At 43.9% G+C, this 19,629-nt stretch overlaps 1 long non-coding RNA gene across 1 annotated transcript in view; it reads left to right on the forward strand.

Annotated features, from left to right (window-relative positions):
- Nucleotides 1-19,629, forward strand: part of LOC141982581 (uncharacterized) — a 52,195-nt gene that overhangs the window by 15,800 nt on the left and 16,766 nt on the right. The window contains exons 3-5 of the long non-coding RNA XR_012638129.1: nucleotides 13,864-13,959; nucleotides 14,494-14,539; nucleotides 14,764-15,157. This is a non-coding gene — a long non-coding RNA (uncharacterized LOC141982581). The remainder of the gene's footprint in view (nucleotides 1-13,863; nucleotides 13,960-14,493; nucleotides 14,540-14,763; nucleotides 15,158-19,629) is intronic.

The following is a 19,629-nucleotide window of genomic DNA, read 5'->3' on the forward strand; positions in this document are numbered from 1 at the left end:
CGATCACGTCCCTCGATCTGCTGGTTATGCCCCTACTTATAGTCCCAAAATGCCATTGGCCTTCTTGGCAACAAGGGCACACTGTTGACTCATATCCACCTTCTCGTCCACTGTCACCCCTACGTCCTTTTCCGCAGAACTGCTGCCTAGCCATTCGGTCCCTAGTCTGTAGCGGTGCATTGGGTTCTTCCGTCCTAAGTGCAGGACCCTGCACTTATCCTTGTTGAACCTCATCAGATTTCTTTTGGCCCAATCCTCCAATTTGTCTAGGTCCCTCTGTATCCTATCCCTGCCCTCCAGCGTATCTACCACTCCTCCTAGTTTAGTATCATCCGCAAATTTGCTGAGAGTGCAATCCACACCATCCTCCAGATCATTTATGAAGATATTGAACAAAACTGGCCCCAGGACCGACCCTTGGGACACTCCACTTGATACCGGCTGCCAACTAGACATGGAGCCATTGATCACTACCCGTTGAGCCCGACAATCTAGCCAACTTTCTACCCACCTTATAGTGCATTCATCCAGCCCATATTTCTTTAACTTGCTGACAAGAATACTGTGGGAGACCGTGTCAAAAGCTTTGCTAAAGTCAAGAAACAATACATCCACTGCTTTCCCTTCATCCACAGAACCAGTAATCTCATCATAGAAGGCGATTAGATTAGTCAGGCATGACCTTCCCTTGGTGAATCCATGCTGACTGTTCCTGATCACTTTCCTCTCGTGTAAGTGCTTCAGGATTGATTCCCTGAGGACCTGCTCCATGATTTTTCCGGGGACTGAGGTGAGGCTGACTGGCCTGTAGTTCCCAGGATCCTCCTTCTTCCCTTTTTTAAAGATTGGCACTACATTAGCCTTTTTCCAGTCATCCGGGACTTCCCCCGTTCGCCACGAGTTTTCAAAGATAATGGCCAACGGCTCTGCAATCACAGCCGCCAATTCCTTTAGCACTCTCGGATGCAACGCGTCCGGCCCCATGGACTTGTGCACGTCCAGCTTTTCTAAATAGTCCCTAACCACCTCTTTCTCCACAGAGGGCTGGCCACCTACTCCCCATGCTGTGATGCCCAGCGCAGCAGTCTGGGAGTTGACCTTGTTCGTGAAGACAGAGGCAAAAAAAGCATTGAGCACATTAGCTTTTTCCATATCCTCTGTCACTAGGTTGCCTCCCTCATTCAGTAAGGGGCCCACACTTTCCTTGGCTTTCTTCTTGTTGCCAACATACCTGAAGAAACCCTTCTTGTTACTCTTAACATCTCTTGCTAGCTTCAGCTCCAGGTGCGATTTGTCCCTCCTGATTTCATTCCTACATGCCCGAGCAATATTTTTATACTCTTCCCTGGTCATTTGTCCAATCTTCCACTTCTTGTAAGCTTCTTTTTTATGTTTAAGATCCGCAAGGATTTCACCGTTAAGCCAAGCTGGTCGCCTGCCATATTTACTATTCTTTTGACACATCAGGATGGTTTGTCCCTGTAACCTCAATAGGGATTCCTTGAAATACAGCCAGCTCTCCAGGACTCCTTTCCCCTTCATGTTATTCCCCCAGGGGATCCTACCATCAGTTCCCTGAGGGAGTCGAAGTCTGCTTTCCTGAAGTCCAGGGTCCGTATTCTGCTGCTTACCTTTCTTCCCTGTGTCAGGATCCTGAACTCAACCAACTCATGGTCACTGCCTCCCAGATTCCCATCCACTTTTGCTTCCCCCACTAATTCTTCCCGGTTTGTGAGCAGCAGGTCAAGAAAAGCTCCCCCCCTTGTTGGCTCCTCTAGCACTTGCACCAGGAAATTGTCCCCTACACTTTCCAAAAACTTCCTGGATTGTCTATGCACCGCTGTAGTGCTCTCCCAGCAGATATCAGGAAGATTAAAGTCGCCCATGAGAACCAGGGCATGTGATCTAGTAGCTTCTGCGAGTTGCTGGAAGAAAGCCCCATCCACCTCATCCCCCTGGTCCGGTGGTCTACAGCAGACTCCCATCACTACATCACTCTTGTTGCTCACACTTCTAAACTTAATCCAGACACACTCAGGTTTTTCTGCAGTTTCATACCGGAGCTCTGAGCAGTCATACTGCTCCCTTACATACAGTGCTACTCCCCCTTTTCTGCCCTGACTGTCCTTCCTGAACAGTTTATAACCATCCATGACAGTACTCCAGTCATGTGAGTTATCCCACCAAGTCTCTGTTATTCCAATCACGTCATAATTCCTTGACATCACCAGGACCTCCAGTTCTCCCTGCTTGTTTCCAAGGCTTTGTGCATTTGTATATAGGCACATGAGATAACCTGCTGATCGCCCCTCATTCTCAGTATGAAGTAGGAGCCCTCCCCTCACAGACGTTCCTGCCTGTGCTTCCTCCCGGTATCCCGCTTTCCCACTTACCTCAGGGCTTTGGTCTCCTTCTCCCGGTGAACCTAGTTTAAAGCCCTCCTCACTAGGTTAGCCAGCCTGCTCGCAAAGATGCTCTTCCCTCTCTTCGTTAGGTGGAGCCCTTCTCTGCCCAGCACTCCTCCTTCATGGAACACCATCCCATGGTCAAAGAATCCAAAGCCTTCTCTCCGACACCACCTGCGTAGCCATTCGTTGACTTCCACGATTCGACGGTCCCTACCCCGGCCTTTTCGTTCCACGGGGAGGATGGATGAGAACACCACTTGCGCCTCAAACTCCTTTATCCTTCTTCCCAGAGCCACGTAGTCCGCAGTGATCTGCTCAAGGTCATTCTTGGCAGTATCATTGGTGCCCAAGTGGAGAAGCAGGAAGGGGTAGCGATCCGAGGGCTTGATGAGTCTCGGCAGTCTCTCCGTCACATCGCGACTCTTAGCCCCTGGCAAGCAGCAGACTTCTCTGTTTTCCCGGTCAGGGCGGCAGATAGATGACTCAGTCCCCCTGAGGAGAGAGTCCCCGACCACCACCACCTGCCTCCTTCTCTTGGGAGTGGTGGTCGTGGAACCCCCAACCTCAGGGCAGCGCATCTCATGCCTTCCAACCAGCGGAGTCTCCTTCTGCTTTCTCCCCCCAGATGTATCATCTGGTCCACTCTCCGCAATGGTACCTGTGGAGAGAACACGAAAACGGTTACTTACCTGTGTACGCGTTGCTGGTACCCGGACATTCCCCCTTCTTCTTCTGGAGGTCACACGTTGCCAAGCTTCTTCACTGGCCTCTTGGCTCCGCTGTGCAACCTGCTCTAAATCTTTAGAGCTTTGTGCCCGTAGAAGCATATTCTGACTTTTATCCAGAAAATCCTCAGGTGGAGCACGTGGATCGGACAGAGACTTCTCTTAGAGGAGAGTCTATTGATAGAGATTCTCTAGGTTTTAGTCAAAAGGAGAGGATGGAAGTGGATAAAGTATGAGCCAGATCAGACGAGAAACATTCCCATAAAAAAGAATCTGACACATCAGAAAAGGGCAGACAAATAAATAGTGATAGGTTTTTTAAGTGCTTGTACATAAATGCTAGAAGTCTAAATAATAAGATGGGTGAACTAGAGTGCCTTGTGTTAAAGGAGGATATTGATATAATAGGCATCACAGAAACCTGGTGGAGTGAGATCAATGGAACACAATCATTCCAAATATACAAATATATCGGAAGGACAGAACAGGTCATGCGGGGGGAGGGGAGGAAGGAAGTGGCACTATATGTGAAAGAAAACGTAGAATCAAATGAAATAATCTTAAATGAATCCACATGTTCCATAGAATCTCTATGGATAGTAATTCCATGCTCTAATAAGAATACAACAGTAGGATCTATTATCAACCACCTGACCAGGACAGTGATAGTGATGATGAAATGCTAAGGGAGATTAGAGCGGCTATTAAAATAAAAAACTCAATAATAGTGGGGGATTTCAATTATCCCCATATTGACTGGGTACATGTCACCTCAGGATGAAATGCAGAGACAAAATTTCTCGATACTTTAAATGACTGCTTCTTGGAGGGGCTGATACAGGAACCCTCAAGGGGAGAGGCAACTCTTGATCTAGTCCTGAGTGGAGCACAGGATCTGGTCCAAGAGGTAACTATAACAGGACCGCTTGGACATAGTGACCATAATATAATAACGTTTAACATTCCTGAGGTGGGAAGAATGCCTCAACAGCCCAACTTTATGGCATTTAATTTCAGAAAGGAGAACTATGCAAAAATGAGGAGGTTAGTTAAACAGAAATTAAAAGGTACAGTGACTAGAGTGAAATCCCTGCAAGTTGCATGGACACTTTTCAAAGACACCATAATAGAGGCTCAACTTAAATGTATACCCCAAATTAAAAAACACAGTAAAGGAACTAAAAAAGAGCCACCGTGGCTTAACAACCATGTAAAAGATGCAGTGAGAGATAAAAAGGCATCTTTTAAAAAGTGTAAGTCAAATCCTAGGGAGGTAAATAGAAAGGAGCATAAACACTGCCAAATTAAATGTAAAAATGTAATAAGAAAAGCCAAAAAGGAGTTTGAAGAACAGCGAGCCAAAAACTCAAAAGGTAATAACAAAATGTTTTTTAAGTACATCAGAAGCAGGAAGCCTGCTAAACAACCAGTGGGGGCCCCTGGACGATCGAGATACAAAAGGAGCACTTAAAGACGATAAAGTCATCACGGAGAAATTAAATGAATTCTTTGCTTCAGTCTTCATGGCTGAGGATGTTAGGGAGATTCCCAAACCTGAGCCGTCTTTCGTAGGTGACAAAATTGAGGAATTGTCACAGATTGAAGTGTCACTAGAGGAGGTTTTGGAATTAATTGATAAACTTAACAGTAACAAGTCACCGGGACCAGATGGCATTCACCCAACAGTTCTGAAAGAACTCAAATGTGAAATTGTGAAACTATTAACTATGGTTTGTAACCTGTCCTTTAAATCAGCTACTGTGCCCAATGACTGGAAGATAGCTAATGTAATGCCAATATTTAAAAAGGGCTCTAGAGGGATTCCAGGCAATTACAGACCGGTAAGTCTAACGTCAGTACTGGGCAAATTAGTTGAGACAATAGTAAAGAATACAATTGTCAGACACATAGAAGAAATTAATTGTTGCACAAAAGTCAACATGGTTTCTGTAAAGGGAGATCGTGTCTTACTAATGTATTAGAGTTCATTGTGGGGGTCAACAAACATGTGGACAAGGGGGATCCAGTGGACATGGTGTACTTAGATTTCCAGAAAGCCTTTGACAAAGTCCCTCATCAAAGGCTCTTACGTAAATGAAGTTGTCACGGGATAAGAGGGAAGATCCTCTCATGGACTGAGGACTGGTTAAAAGACAGTGAACAAAGGGTAGGAATAAATGGTAAATTTTCAGAATGGAGACGGGTAACTAGTGGTGTTCCACAAGGATCAGTCCTAAGACCAATCCTATTCAACTTATTCATAAATGATCTGGAGAAAGGGGTAAACAGTGAGGTGGCAAAGTTTGCATATGGTACTAAATTGCTCAAGATAGTTAAGACCAAAACAGACTTTGAAGAACTTCAGAAAGACCTCAAAAAACTAAAGTGATGGGGCAACAAAATGGCAAATGAAATTTAATGTGGATAAATGTAAAGTAATGCACATTGAAAAAAAACAACCCTAACTATACATACAATATGATGGGGGCTAATTTAGCTACAACTAATCAGGAAAAAGAACTTGGAGTCATCGTGGCTAGTTCTCTGAAGACGTCCATGCAGCGTGAAGCAGCAGTCAAAAAAGCAAACAGGATGTTAGGAATCATTAAAAAAGGGGCAGAGAATAAGACGGAGAATATCTTATTGCCCTTATATAAATTCATGGTACGCCCACATCTTGAATACTGCGTACAGATGTGGTCTCTTCCTCTCAAAAAAGATATACTGACATTAGAAAAGGTTCAGAGAACAGCAACTAAAATGATTAGGGGTTTGGAACGGGTCTCATCTGAGGAGAGATTAAAGAGGCTAGGACTTTTCAGCTTGGAAAAGAGGAGACTAAGGGGGGATATGATAGAGGTATGTAAAATCATGAGTGATGTGGAGAAAGTGAATAAGGAACAGTTATTTACTTGTTCCCATAATATAAGAACTAGGGGCCACCAAATGAAATTAATGGTTAGCAGGTTTAAAACAAATAAAAGGAAGTTCTTCACTCAGTGCACAGTCAACCTGTGGAACTCCTTGCCTAAGGAGGTTGCAAAGGCTAGAACTATAACAGGGTTTAAAAGAGAACTGGATAAATTCATGGAGGTTAAGTCCATTAATGGCTATTAGTCAGGATGGGTAGGGAATCGTGTCCCTAGCCTCTGTTTGTCAGAGAGTGGAGATGAGATTGCAGGAGAGAGATCACTTGATCATTACCTGTTAGGTTTACTCCCTCAGGGGTACCTGGCATTGGCCACTGTCGGTAGACAGGATACTGGGCTGGATGGACCTTTGGTCTGACCCAGTATGGCCATTCTTATGTTCTTAGTCTTATGTCTACTACTAAATTTACTCTTCCCCAACAGAGTAGCTTCAGGCCACTGGTACCCCTCCATCAGGAACTTTTGTCTAGTTTTCTTTGACAGGCTGGAGTGACAGCAAGCTGTATCACCATTCCAGTGTTTCCACAAATGGCAATACTCACAGTACTATACACATCTACCCTTTGGCTTCTCTCTTTAATATGACCTTGATCATCATGACACAAGATGGTCAAAGCCATCAGTTTTCCTAAAATTCAGGAACGCAATAGCCAGAAAGAGAAAATTAGTATGGCCACTCTGGCCAGAAGAAAACTGTATTCAGTTGTTTTAATATTAAGATTATTGAAGTCAGCAGAGACCAGGATGGAGTATTGCCCTAATTCCATATTCTAGCTGTTTATAACAAAAAAGGTGCCAGATGTGTTGCCCTATATGAATCCATGAGGGGTAAGGCAGCACCCCTCACCTCATTTGGGTTAGTGTGTAGAAGCCATTCACAATTTCTTGAGCTTTGAATCTTTCATTAGCAACTGCATTAGACTCACTAAATAGGGCAGGAAGGATGTGGCCCTTTCCATACTAGTCAGCTATGCTGAGTCAGGGCAGGGGGAATAAATGCTGCACCTTTTAAAAGGGTGGTGGAGCACCTACTTCCATGGAATGGCCATGGATGAATTCTGTCTCTCAGTCTCTTCTCCTTACAGCCCTGTTAAAGCAATAAATACAGCCCATTGTATGTTCATCACATTCACAGTTTGCCAGCTTGGTCCTTCGGTCTTCAAAGAGATTGTTGTCTCCAAAATTGGCACCCTTGGGAGCAGACTGAGTACATGTGCCAGTGAATAAATGTCACATAGAGGCTAATTATCTCACCTCTAGAAGGGAGGTGTCCCTCTAGATCAGTCTTGATTCACAGTGGTAGAGAAGATTGTCTGTCTGGTTCATACAGGACTTCAGTATGGAGAGGCCGACACTTTTAACAGCATTAAAATCACTTTGAAAATACAGTAAAAAGATTATTTGGGTGTAAAATAAAGATTGTTCCAAAAAATCTTTCAAGAGCTGTAAAATTGCTTCAAATCGGCACTTCTGGGTTTCAGAAGGATGCAAGAGAGAAGTTGCTGAGCTAGGCAAGGATGTTCTGCTGTCATGTCACTAAAGTTTTCGGAAGGGTAAACCCTCCAAGGCCTAAAGCTCATGTGACCACTGGTGCTCTTCCACTTCTAAAATAGCTTTTAGAAGGTCAGCTTTTGCTGCAGGGTGTAAGAGAAATACAAATATTTTTAGGAGTAGTAACATGGAAGGGGTGAGCTGCACTGTCAGCTGAGAGAACTTACTTGGAAATGATTGTTTTGTTCTTGGAATCTGAAAGGTGCTGTCATTTACACTATCCCTTTCAGGGCACTTATGCCCGCTGGCTTAACTAGATGTTACATTGGTACCAGTTTAGTTCACAAGATGACCTGATTCTTTAGTCTATCTAAATGCCATTCATTGAATTTGCATAGTAGACTATCCCCTACAGACCGCTCAAACCACTTTGTTTGTAGGCCACTACTACATAGTATTAACATCATCCCCAGTCCACAAAATATTACCAGTTGTACTTCTGATGTGATCAGAGCATTATATTGCAGTCATACTGGTTGTTGAACTCCATTTTGTCTGTTATTCTAGACACTGGTCCCCGTTTTATTAACCAAATAAAAAATACAGAAAATAGCAAAAGCGACACATAAGAATGAGTATATATCAGTTTGTCACACTTACAACACATCTTCCTATACAACTTTTCACCCGTTCTTTACTTGCTATGCTACACCTAATTTAGACCCTGCAACTTGTTCTGCACAGAGCCCTATTTGTTGTCAGCTCTCACAATTCCCACACTATCTGGGTTCAGAGCTAAAGTTTCCAACCAATTTCAGGGAGGCTCTCATTCTGCATCCCTGATACTGATCCTCATTTAATAACTATGCTTCCGAGCTCTGTAACCCTAAACTACCAGGGGGGTTAGTCACTGGCCAGCCTGTATTGTTACCCCAGAGCCTTTAGCTCTGGGCTACTAGGTCCCTCTTCCAGATAGAAACCTGCTCTACTTGACTCCCTCTGATCCCAGTTACAATAATATTCTGGACAGAGACTACTTTAAATAAATACCAATTTCCTGAAGGCCTAGGCTGAGCCAGGGCATTAAAACAATAAACACCAGTCTGCCTCTCTTTGGCTGTCTCTTGCAACCCTGAAAAATATGTACTAGGCCAGATCCTCCACTGGAGCTCAGGAGTCTAGCAGGGCCACAAATTTTCCAAAGCCATATTCCGATGGGCCTTTTGTTGACATTAGACCCTGTATATCAACTCCCAACAGTGCAGCGCTGGGAGCTTGTCACTGGAAAGAACAACAAATCCCTATGCCTGTGATGTTAAGAGGGTAGCAAGGCAAAGATAGCAGCTGGACAAAGCTAAAAGAGGTAGCTGGGGAAAGGAGAAAGAGAAGAGGTGCTAAAAGGGAAAAACTGATAGTTTTGTATTACCCCCAGGTCTCAAAGTACCCAGTCCCTTTTAGGAGCTGTCTGGGGACATCCAGCTGCTTTTAATGCACTTCCTGTTCTAAAGGCCAGATTATGAATGGTGCTGTGAAGGGTGAAGGGGAAACTGTGCAAGGAGATTTCCCTTCACTTTGCATCCCTGCTGAACATTGCTCTCCATGCTATTAACAGCTTTTCATTATTTAATTTGTTAATTATCATAGTATGTCTTCATTTTGCAGCTATCAAATTTGTTATTTTCATACACAAGGTATGAATTTGTTATAAATTCTCTACTATATACAGGGACTTTTTCCTCAAGTTAAATATTTGGTTTTTGAATAACCCAAACAAATTATTCAAAATATAGGTGGCTCTTTTGTTATTTTCATTTTGTATGGGAATGTAAAACAAATGAGGATTGGGAGTAATTCTAGAAGTCTCATAGCATGAATTCTTCCTACACTAGTGCCATTGCTATTTTGTTCTGTACCTATTGAGGAAATAAAAAAGTTTAATAAACCCAATTTGCCTGCAGAACATTCTGTCAAAAGAACTCATACTAGACATATAGTGCCTAAGGCCTGGTCGACCTAAAGGGCTCTTAAAATCGACTTCTGTACTCCTCCCCGACAAGGGGAGTAGTGCTAAAATTGACCTTGCTGGGTTGAATTTGGGGTAGTGTGGATGCAAATCGACGGTATTGGCCTCTGGGAGCTATCACAGAGTGCTCCATTATGACTGCTCTGGACAGCGCTTTGAACTCTGATGCACACAGGTACACAGGAAAAGCCTCCCGCACTGATAGGGCACAGCTTAATGCATGGAGGCATTCAGTGGCAGAGGACAGGAAAAAATTAAGCGAGCATGAAGAGCGGAGGCAGGACGTTATGCTGAGGCTAATGGGGGAGCAAACGGACATGATGAAGCGTCCGTTGGAGCTGCAGGAAAGCCAACAAGAGCACAGACCCCCACTGCATCCACTGTATAACTGCCTACCCTCCTCCCCATGTTCCATAGCCTCTTCACCCAGACGCCCAAGAATGCGGTGGGGGAGGCTCCGGGCACCCAGCCACTCCACCCCAGAGGATGGCCCAAGCAACAGAAGGCTGTCATTCAAACAGTTTGATTTTTAGTGTGGCTACAATAAACAATGTGGCCTTGTCCTTCCCTCCTCCCCCACCCCACCCGGGCTACCTTGTCCGCTATCTCTTAATTAATAAAGAAAGAATGCATGGTTTCAAAACAATAGTTACTTTATTTCGAAGGGGGGGAGGGTGACTGGCTTACAGGGAATTAAAATCAACAAAGGGGGTGAGTTTGCATCAAGGAGAAACACACAACTGTCACACCGAAGCCTGGTTGGCAAGGTGGTCTGGTGCCAAGATGGGGATATGTGTTCTATCGCCCCACCACAGTTAGGGAATCCCATTGCAGCAAAGCCATCCAGTATGACCTGCACATTTCCCAGAGTCACTACCCTTGATAACAGAACATCAATGATTGTACTGGCTACTTGGATCACAGCAGCCCCCACAGTAGACTTGCCCACTCCAAATTGATTCCCGACTGACCGGTAGCAGTCAGGCATTGCAAGCTTCCAGAGGGCTATCGCCACTCGCTTCTCAACTGTCAGGGCAGCTCTCAACTTGGTATTCCTGCGATTCAGGGCATGGGAAAGCAACTCACAAAGTTCAAGGAAAGTGGCTTTATGCATGCGAAAGTTTCGCAGCCACTGGGAATCATCCCATACCTGCAACACTATGCGGTCCCACCAGTCTGTGCTTGTTTGCCGGGCCCAGCATTGGCGTTCCACTGTATCATCCAGCCCCACTGCCGCCATGATGTCCCAGTTGCCACAGCCTGTGCTTTCAGGAACGTCGGTGTCCATGTCCTCATCAAAATCCTCCTTGTGCTGGCGTCTCTTAGCCCAGTTCTGTATATACTCCAGGATAATGCGCGAGGTGTTTACAATGCTCACAACAGCAGCGGTGACGGTGAACTGAGCGGGCTCCATGCTTGCCATGGTATGGTGTCTGCACGGGTAACCCAGGAAAAAAGAAGCGAAACGATTGTTTGACGTTGCTTTCATGGAGGGAGGGGTGACCGACAACCCGAAACCACCCGCGACAATGGTTTTACCCCATCAGGCATTGGGAGCTTAACCCAGAATTCCAATGGGCAGCGAAGACCATGGGAACTGTGGGTTAGTTATGCACAGTGCACCGCTCTGTAAGTCGATGCTAGCCATGGTAGTGAGGACACACTCCGCCGACTTAATGCCCTTAGCGGGGATATACACAATCGACTGTATAAAATAGATTTCTAAAAATTGACTTCTATAAAATCGACCTAATTTCGTAGTGTAGACATACCCTAAGAGTCATATTTTCCCAAACAAATTTATGTTACCCTAGGTTCTTCAGCATTACAAGCTAACAGTGAGACACCAGCCTAAACTTTGTGCCTAAGAGGTACACATGGATTGGCACATTTCCTGGAAGTCTAAGGGAGGACAAGCAACAATATTTCAATAATGTATGATAAGAAAATATCTTGTCAAACATATGCAAATAGCTATTAGGTTAACCAGGAAACATTAAAATAAGGGACTAACTTAAAATGTGCTTGTGCAGCATCCAATGGGGACTCAGTTCTGACTACGGTTTTTGGGTGTCACTGCCTGTTCCAAAAACAAACAGATCCCCCCCCCCCCCGCAAATCTTATAGAAATGTCCCGGTTTATGCATCACTTGGAAAAGCATGACAATTAAAAAGAGGGCCATAATTAACCATTGGCTGCATTGCTGGTCTTACCAAAGGAGAGTATAAGACTCTTGTTGATATTTATTTGTGTTAAATCCTTTTATTTACTGTGTTTGCGGGATGGGAGTAGGATATAACTTGACAGAGGCTGGGAGTGGGCAGCAGGGGATGGATCACTCAATGATTACCTGTTCTGTTCATTCCCTCTGGGGCACCTGGCATTGGCCACTGTCGGAAGCCAGGATACTGGGCTAGATGGGCCATTGGTCTGACGCAGTATGGCTGTTCTTATGATCTGTTAGTCATGCACTAGGCCAGTGGTTTTCAAACTTTTTTTCTGGCAACCCACTTGAAGAAAATTGTTGATGCCCGTGACCCAACGGAGCTGGGGATGAGGGGTTTGGGGTGTGGGAGGGGCTCAGGGCTGGGGCAGAGGGTTGGGGTGCGGGGGTGAGGGCTGCAGGGTGGGGTCAGGAATGAGGGTGTAGGAGGGGCCTCTGGGCTGGGGCAGGGGGTCGGGAGGCAGGCTCTGGGGTGGGGCCGGGGATGAGGGGTTTGGGTTGCAGGAAGGGGCTCTGGGTTTGGGGGGGCTCAGGGCTGAGACAGGCAATTGGGGGGTGGGCTTGGGGTGTGGGATTACCTTGGGCAGCTCCAGTGCAGAGGGGGTGCTAAGGCAGGCTTCCTGCCTGTCATAGAATATCATAGAATATCAGGGTTGGAAGGGACCCCAGAAGGTCATCTAGTCCAACCCCCTGCTCGAAGCAGGACCAATTCCCAGTTAAATCATCCCAGCCAGGGCTTTGTCAAGCCTGACCTTAAAAACCTCTAAGGAAGGAGATTCTACCACCTCCCTAGGTAACGCATTCCAGTGTTTCACCACCCTCTTAGTGAAAAAGTTTTTCCTAATATCCAATCTAAACCTCCCCCATTGCAACTTGAGACCATTACTCCTCGTTCTGTCATCTGCTACCATTGAGAACAGTCTAGAGCCATCCTCTTTGGAACCCCCTTTCAGGTAGTTGAAAGCAGCTATCAAATCCCCCCTCATTCTTCTCTTCTGCAGACTAAACAATCCCAGCTCCCTCAGCCTCTCCTCATAAGTCATGTGCTCTAGACCCCTAATCATTTTTGTTGTCCTGGCACTGTGGATCACGCTGCGCCCCGGAAGCGGACAGCAGCAGGTCCGGCTCCTCGGTGGAGGTGGTTCCCCGTGGCTCCCCCCCAGCCTAGGAACTGGACCTGCTGTTAGCTGCTTCCGGGGCACAGCACAGTGTCAGAACAGGTAGGGACTAGCCTGCCTTAGCTATCCACGAGACTTTTTTAATGGCCCGGTCAGCAGTGCTGACCACAGCTACCGCGACCCAGTACTGGATTGCGACCCGCAGTTTGAAAACCACTGCACTAGGCTACGTGTAAAGTGCCATTGTCTTTCCCTTATGTTATGTTCTTATGACCACATTAAACCACTTTTTGGTAGAGATAGCCAAAAAAGCAAAATTAAGAGAAATTCAAAGGCTAAATTGATGTTTGACACAATTAAAAGTTCTTGCTAATAATAAATGTTATGAGCTAAATCCTGTCCTGGCCAACCCAACAAGGGAAAGCAGTAATCCCACCCAGTGTGCCCTCCTCTGAGGAAGGACTCATTTCAAGAAGGGCAAGATTTCCCAAGAAAGTCTTGCAGGACATACTGTGGAGTCCACTTTACCATTCCTCTGAGTAGGAACAAAGTTGTCTCTCAGCTTGTATCTGCTTCTGACAACAACATATGCACTTGCTGATTGAAGGACAGACTTTCTAATCCATTCATGCTCCTATTGCTGCAAAGGACTTATTTCATTTGCCCTCCCATGGGGGCTGATGGCTGCAACTGGCGTTTAGGTTTCTCTAAGGCAGTGGTTCTCAACCAGTGGCCTGCTTGCAGCTCAGTCAGCACACACCTCTGGCCCATGTGACATATGGGGCCATACAGGTAGCATATATATTGTGTGGATGCGATCCACATAAACACACAGAGCTGCGTATGTGGCCCACAATGGTAAATAGGTTGAGAACCACTGCTCTAAGGTATAATTTAAATGGACACAGCTAGAACCTTATATTTGGCCCTTGACTATTTATAGGTTGGCTCCTAAAAAAAACTGTGCCATCCTCAGAGGACTTGTTGAGGAACAGATGACTTACGATACAAAATGCAGAAGGAGGTGGCTAGAGTGCAAGTGGGTATCAACGCTGTACATAGCTGTCTAATTGTGTCTGTGTGCTGTGCACTAGAGAGAAAGACTGTGCCCTGCCATATGCACAGAGGAAGTGGTTCCCAGTGCTTGCTCTCTCCTTGTTAAAGCAACACATGGAAAGATTAAGACCTTTGTTTATTTCTACGAACCCTGGATGCATTGTCTCCCTTAATCATTTACTACTTCAAAATGTTCTTTAATTAGAATAGTTTGTATGGATTATAGTAATCATAATAGCAAGTATGTAAAAGGACAGTGTTGATTGTTCTCATTTAACCTAGGAAAGAAATTTGAGCATCTCTTCAGAAATTCCACATAAAGTCTCCAAATCTTCCCCTTCCCCTTTACCCAAGAAGGGAAATAGTGGAACTATAGAAGTGCAATTAAAAATCTCCACATTATTTTCAGTAGAGCAAATGTGATATTTTTCACCTGCACTGATGTCAGATCAAATCCTCTCCAAGGTATCCAGGTTTGTTGTTAATATTTGCTTTTTCTATCCATATCTAATTTTAGCTCTTCTTGAGGAGATGGAGTCATGACATGAAAACGGAATTGCAAGGTACAGTACCAGATCTCCTAAGATTTCTTTGATAGGTAGGAAGGGAAGAGCGTGCGGGAAGCATTGAATAGATTAGTTGCTTCAGATAGACATTCATTTTCTCAAAATCTATAGTAACAGTGTTGGCAGACCAAATTAATATAGAGAGTGTTGCGATGTGAATCCTACTCATAGTGCTTATTAAAAAATATTGTCAATCTGATAATAAGTTTTCCTATTTCTAGACCAGTGCTTCTAAAAGTATGGACCCTGGATCACCGGTAGTCCACAAATCCATCTGCAGAACAAAAGATTTTGAGAGGGGAAGGAAACTGAGGTATTGGGAGGCGCCCATTGGAGGATCTCTTAAAAAAAGTGGTCCACAGATGGAAAAGTTTGGAGACTCTCTGCTTTAATTCTTCATGGGATAACAATATTACTACTATTCTCTACTGCAGTGGTTCTCAGAGGTCTTCCTCTGGGGGTACGCAGAGGTCTTCCAGGGAGTACATCAACTCATCTAGATACTTGCCTAGTTTTACAACAGGTTACATAAAAAGAACTCGCGAAGTCCGTACTAACTAAAATTTCATACGGACAATGACTTGTACATACTGCTCGATATACTATACCTGAAATGTAAGTACAATATTTATATTCTAATTAATTTATTTCTAATTATATGGTAAAAATGAGAAAGTCAGCAATTTCTGTAATAGTGTGCTGTGACACTTTTGATCTGATCTTTAGATCTGATTTTGTAAGCAAGTAGTTTTTAAGTGAGGTGAAACTTGGGGTACACAAGACAAATCAGACTCTTGAAAGGGGCACAGTAGTCTGGAAAGGTTGAGAGCCACTGTTCTACAGCATAGTTATGATTCTTCTCACTGAAGGCTTTCTGTGATACTGTTATTTATCAAATGCTGACCACATGGGTCAGTGCTGTACACACGTATTTTGATGTTTAACTCCACTTACTTGGCCCAGCTACAATCTTTTATGTAAATGTCACTGCTTTGAAGCTGGAAGTGGTGAAAACATTTTCTTGAACTTATGATTAACAACCCATTTTGGGCACCACATGGTGCCAGCATGTCAAAGGTGCAAAAGTATCAACGTAGGTGATTTAGTGGTGGGCCCCAGAAGATAAACGTGGATTTATTGTGCATGCTCACAAAATAAGCTAAAGGTATGGGTACAGTGTTTGCGCTCTAGTGAAATGGAACTCAGCACCTCCGGACAGGTTTTTTTCCCCCCTAGCCATGGGCTCAATGAAGAACATGAAGCACTCACATGAATATATTTGTAATGGTTAGCGGAACACACACATGTATCTTGCAGGTAAGACACAGGACTTATAAAGCAGAAAAGTAGAAACTACACCACTAACGTTATTTCCCCTCCTTCCACATCCCCTATGAAGGATGCAGGAGGTTAGAAAAACACAACTACAATAAACATTAGAGATGAAAAAGCTTTTCCTTGTTCCCTTGCCCCACATGAGGTACCGCAGGCTCAACAAAATATAAACTATACCAGCCAAACAACCTCAGCCCTCAGATTGCTGCAGGCTAGAAAAATAATAATACATCAAGTATGCAAACTGGCCCTGCTGAGGGGGGTATCCAGGGCTAGAAAAATAGAATTGCACCATACAGTACCAAGCAATCTCTCAAGCACACTGTAAAATGTGAATTGTCCTTACCCATATGCAAACTCCGCAGCTGCGCAGGGCACCAGGAAATTTGGGGCACCGAATTGCCCCAAATTTCCTGGTGCCCTACGCAGCTGCCTGCTGCTCCAGCAGCCAGCCTGATCCCCTGGCCAGCTCCCCTGCTCCCGCCCACTCCACCCCTTCCCCATAGCCCCGCCCCTGCTCCACTCCTGCCCCGCCTCTTCTCACCCCTGCTTTAAGGCGTGTTCCACTTCCTAGTCCTTACTGGGATGTGTCTTAGTCTTCCATCTCTGGTGACCTGGGTTGAAATCCATCACAAACAGATGGGATGAAAACACACAGCCTTGATCCAGATCCAAACTTTCCCTCAGCTTGGATCTGGAATTGTAGTTCAGGCCCATTAAAGGAACAGGACACATCAGGATCCAAACTTTCTCACAGTTCTAGGCATTTCTGAATGTAGGAGTTGCGGTAAACACTGTGTCTAATCAAAGTTAAAATGGGTTTGATGGTCATATCAGAGACATATCTGCCCTCGTCCCCTTGTCTGCTTCACAAAACCACCACAGTCTGGTCTGATATCTTTTGCACCCTGTACTCCAGAGAAATCCAACACAGGAATAGCGGAGTCTGTTGAACATCAGCCTGGGAGTTACAAAGTAGGCAAAGATGCACAGCATATGTCCCTTTTGTGCCGACATCAAGTCAGCCCTATCACTTCTATAAAGTGTTACATCCATCCACTAAAATCGAGAATAAAAGAATCACACACTGACTTATCAGAATACTGCAGATGGAAAAAGAGCAAGTCTGGCAACATAAGTATTTCAGACAAGTCAGAGAGAGCTACTTAGGAGAGTGTAGCTACTAGTTTAGTGGGTTTTTAATTTGAAGTTTTAGTTTTGGGAGTGGGTTTTTTCTTTGAAGTGTTAATGACAAATACTGATGGAAATCCACGCAGTTCATCGTGAAAGAAAACAGTCCTCCCCTCCCCCCCACTGATTTGCTTCTGGTTCAGTCCTGCCCTGATATATTTTAATCTAAGCCAATTTGGGATGTTAACAGCATGTAAATGTGTTTCTATATGAGCTGCCAAAGAAAGGGTTTTGAGCTGGAATTGTGTTAAGCTGATTACGTCTTTTAATTTCTTCTTAATAATACAGCATTTTTAATTGTTTGACTCATAATGATTGATGTAGCTGTTTAGAGAGCCAGCGAGATGCAAATGAAAACTAATAAATAATGTCTTAGGATATAAAATCAGAACTCCTGTGCCATGGCAACAGCAAATTTTCATTACACGACCCATTCTGCAGTGTTGCTCTCTCCGTATTTACAAGATCATGTAGAGGAGAACTGGGGAAGAGAGAGATCCTATAAGCAAATACATTAATTTTGCTAGAAAATGTGATTAATAATATATATCCCCGCATCTCACAGTGAGAGTTTTCTCTTTCCATTCCATGAGATGAAATCCTTCCCATCTGAGTGCCTCATATGCTATGCAATTTGCATTCCCCCATGCTGGAAAATACTGACATCAACAGGAAAATGGAATATGTTGACCCTATCATCAGCCTGAGAAACCTCTACATTCACTTTCATTCCAATGCTGCAGTGGGCTGCCTGTTGGAACATTCATGGCCATTTAGAAAATCTTTCTGCTAAGAAATCTGCTATTTTCCCCAAATACGTGTATTTCTTCACTGCTGTTTTTCTTTGATCTCATCTCCTCCCTTCAAAACTCATGCAAACTACTGTAAACAAAACAGCCCAGAAGCTCGTATCACCTTCACTCTAATAATTTTAGGGATAAGGTCCATAAAAATCAGGGATAGTGTAATGAAATCTTTACAGGGCCATATTTCAATATGCAAATTAGATAGTTACGTTTTCTCCATTCACAGCAAAGCTAGGTATCAACGGTACTGTGACAAAATGTGAGTGAATATGTTTGGTTCAGAATGTGACACTTTATTTAAAAACAAACAGCAAACACACACATACAACCCAGGGCTTACTTACTGTGTTTATAGCTCTTAATTATCTGCATTCACCCCACCCCCCATCTGAAAATCAGTACAACTAATGAAGTCTCTTAAAGGAAGGCTCTTTGCCATAATTATATTTGCTGTTTCCTCTCCTTTCAAGACACTTTGGCTGTAGACAATTGCCCTTTACTCTAATTTGTTAGAGAGGGAATATTTCTCTGGGTAGTGGACTTTCCATAAGAAGCAGCAGATAACATGAGAACTGAATTACACTTCTTGAGTGGCAGGCTCTCTGAAGCAGTTACAGCCTAATTTGAATACTAGACAGAGGGACCCGAGTGTTGATGGTAGCTCAGAATCTGGATTTGAAGTGTTAAACCTAGGGCAGCCATGATTTGACCACTGGGAAGTTTTAGCATGAGCACACTGTGGAAGTTCCATAGTATAGGCTATGCTGTCCTAACAGTTAAGCTTCTGCATGCATTAAGCCCTTCTGTTCAGGGATGAACTCCATCAGGATTCCCAGTGATGAAATGGACATAAGTAATCCACATAGTTTCCCCTACCTATAGCCTCCTGGTGTGTGTGTCTCATCTTTGAAATTATGGCTTCATCACAGCAGTTTGAACAGCTGCATAAAGTTTATACAAAACACAAATGCCAAAAGCAAATCTAACAGTATTTTGCTCATTCTGATTTTTTAAAAACACGTTCTCACAAGATAAAAACATTTAAACTGCACAAACCTGGAGGAACTATGTAAAACAACCATGTAGAGCAAAGGTGAACCCTTTTTTAAAAAAACAGGAAAAATCAATATCATTTCCACCAAAGCTTTAGACATGTAAAACCCTGTATTTTACTGAAGTTTGTATCTGACTGAATTCACAGAACCAAACTATGCTCCTACTAGTGTGGAGAGCATAGTGTAAGGAAACCACATTCATGGCAACAAGGGAGGATTATTTATATTTCCTCTAATTGACATAAAGCACCAAAGGGTAACTAAAAGGTGAGATTTGATTTTCTACCCACAGTTTTCTGATTTCAGTATTGAGCTGAGATAATTCATAAGTGATACACCATTATAGGATTGTGCTCAACAACTTTCACCATCCAATTTTAATTAAAAACATAAACAGAGATTGAAAGGAAAATACTAAGTCTTTTCCTTTCCTAACCCTTTAGGTCATCCTAGAATCACAGTCACGGCCATACTTTCAAAACTAGTTGCCTATGTTGTGCCAATAAAAAACATATCCTCAACACTCACATTTGTACATCCAAAAAGGGTAACTGAACATACAAAAAGGTATATGTGCAGTTGGTTGTTTTGTGAAGGTAAATGCTGGGTCTACAGGTGCAGTGGACATGCATGCATGCAGATTTGGTGGGAAGTATTAGAAGCAGCCATTTCATAAAATTTAGCCTTGATTAATTTTAGT

This window comes from Natator depressus, chromosome 2, assembly GCF_965152275.1.
Source record: "Natator depressus isolate rNatDep1 chromosome 2, rNatDep2.hap1, whole genome shotgun sequence".
In the NCBI taxonomy this organism is placed as follows: Eukaryota; Metazoa; Chordata; order Testudines; family Cheloniidae; genus Natator; species Natator depressus.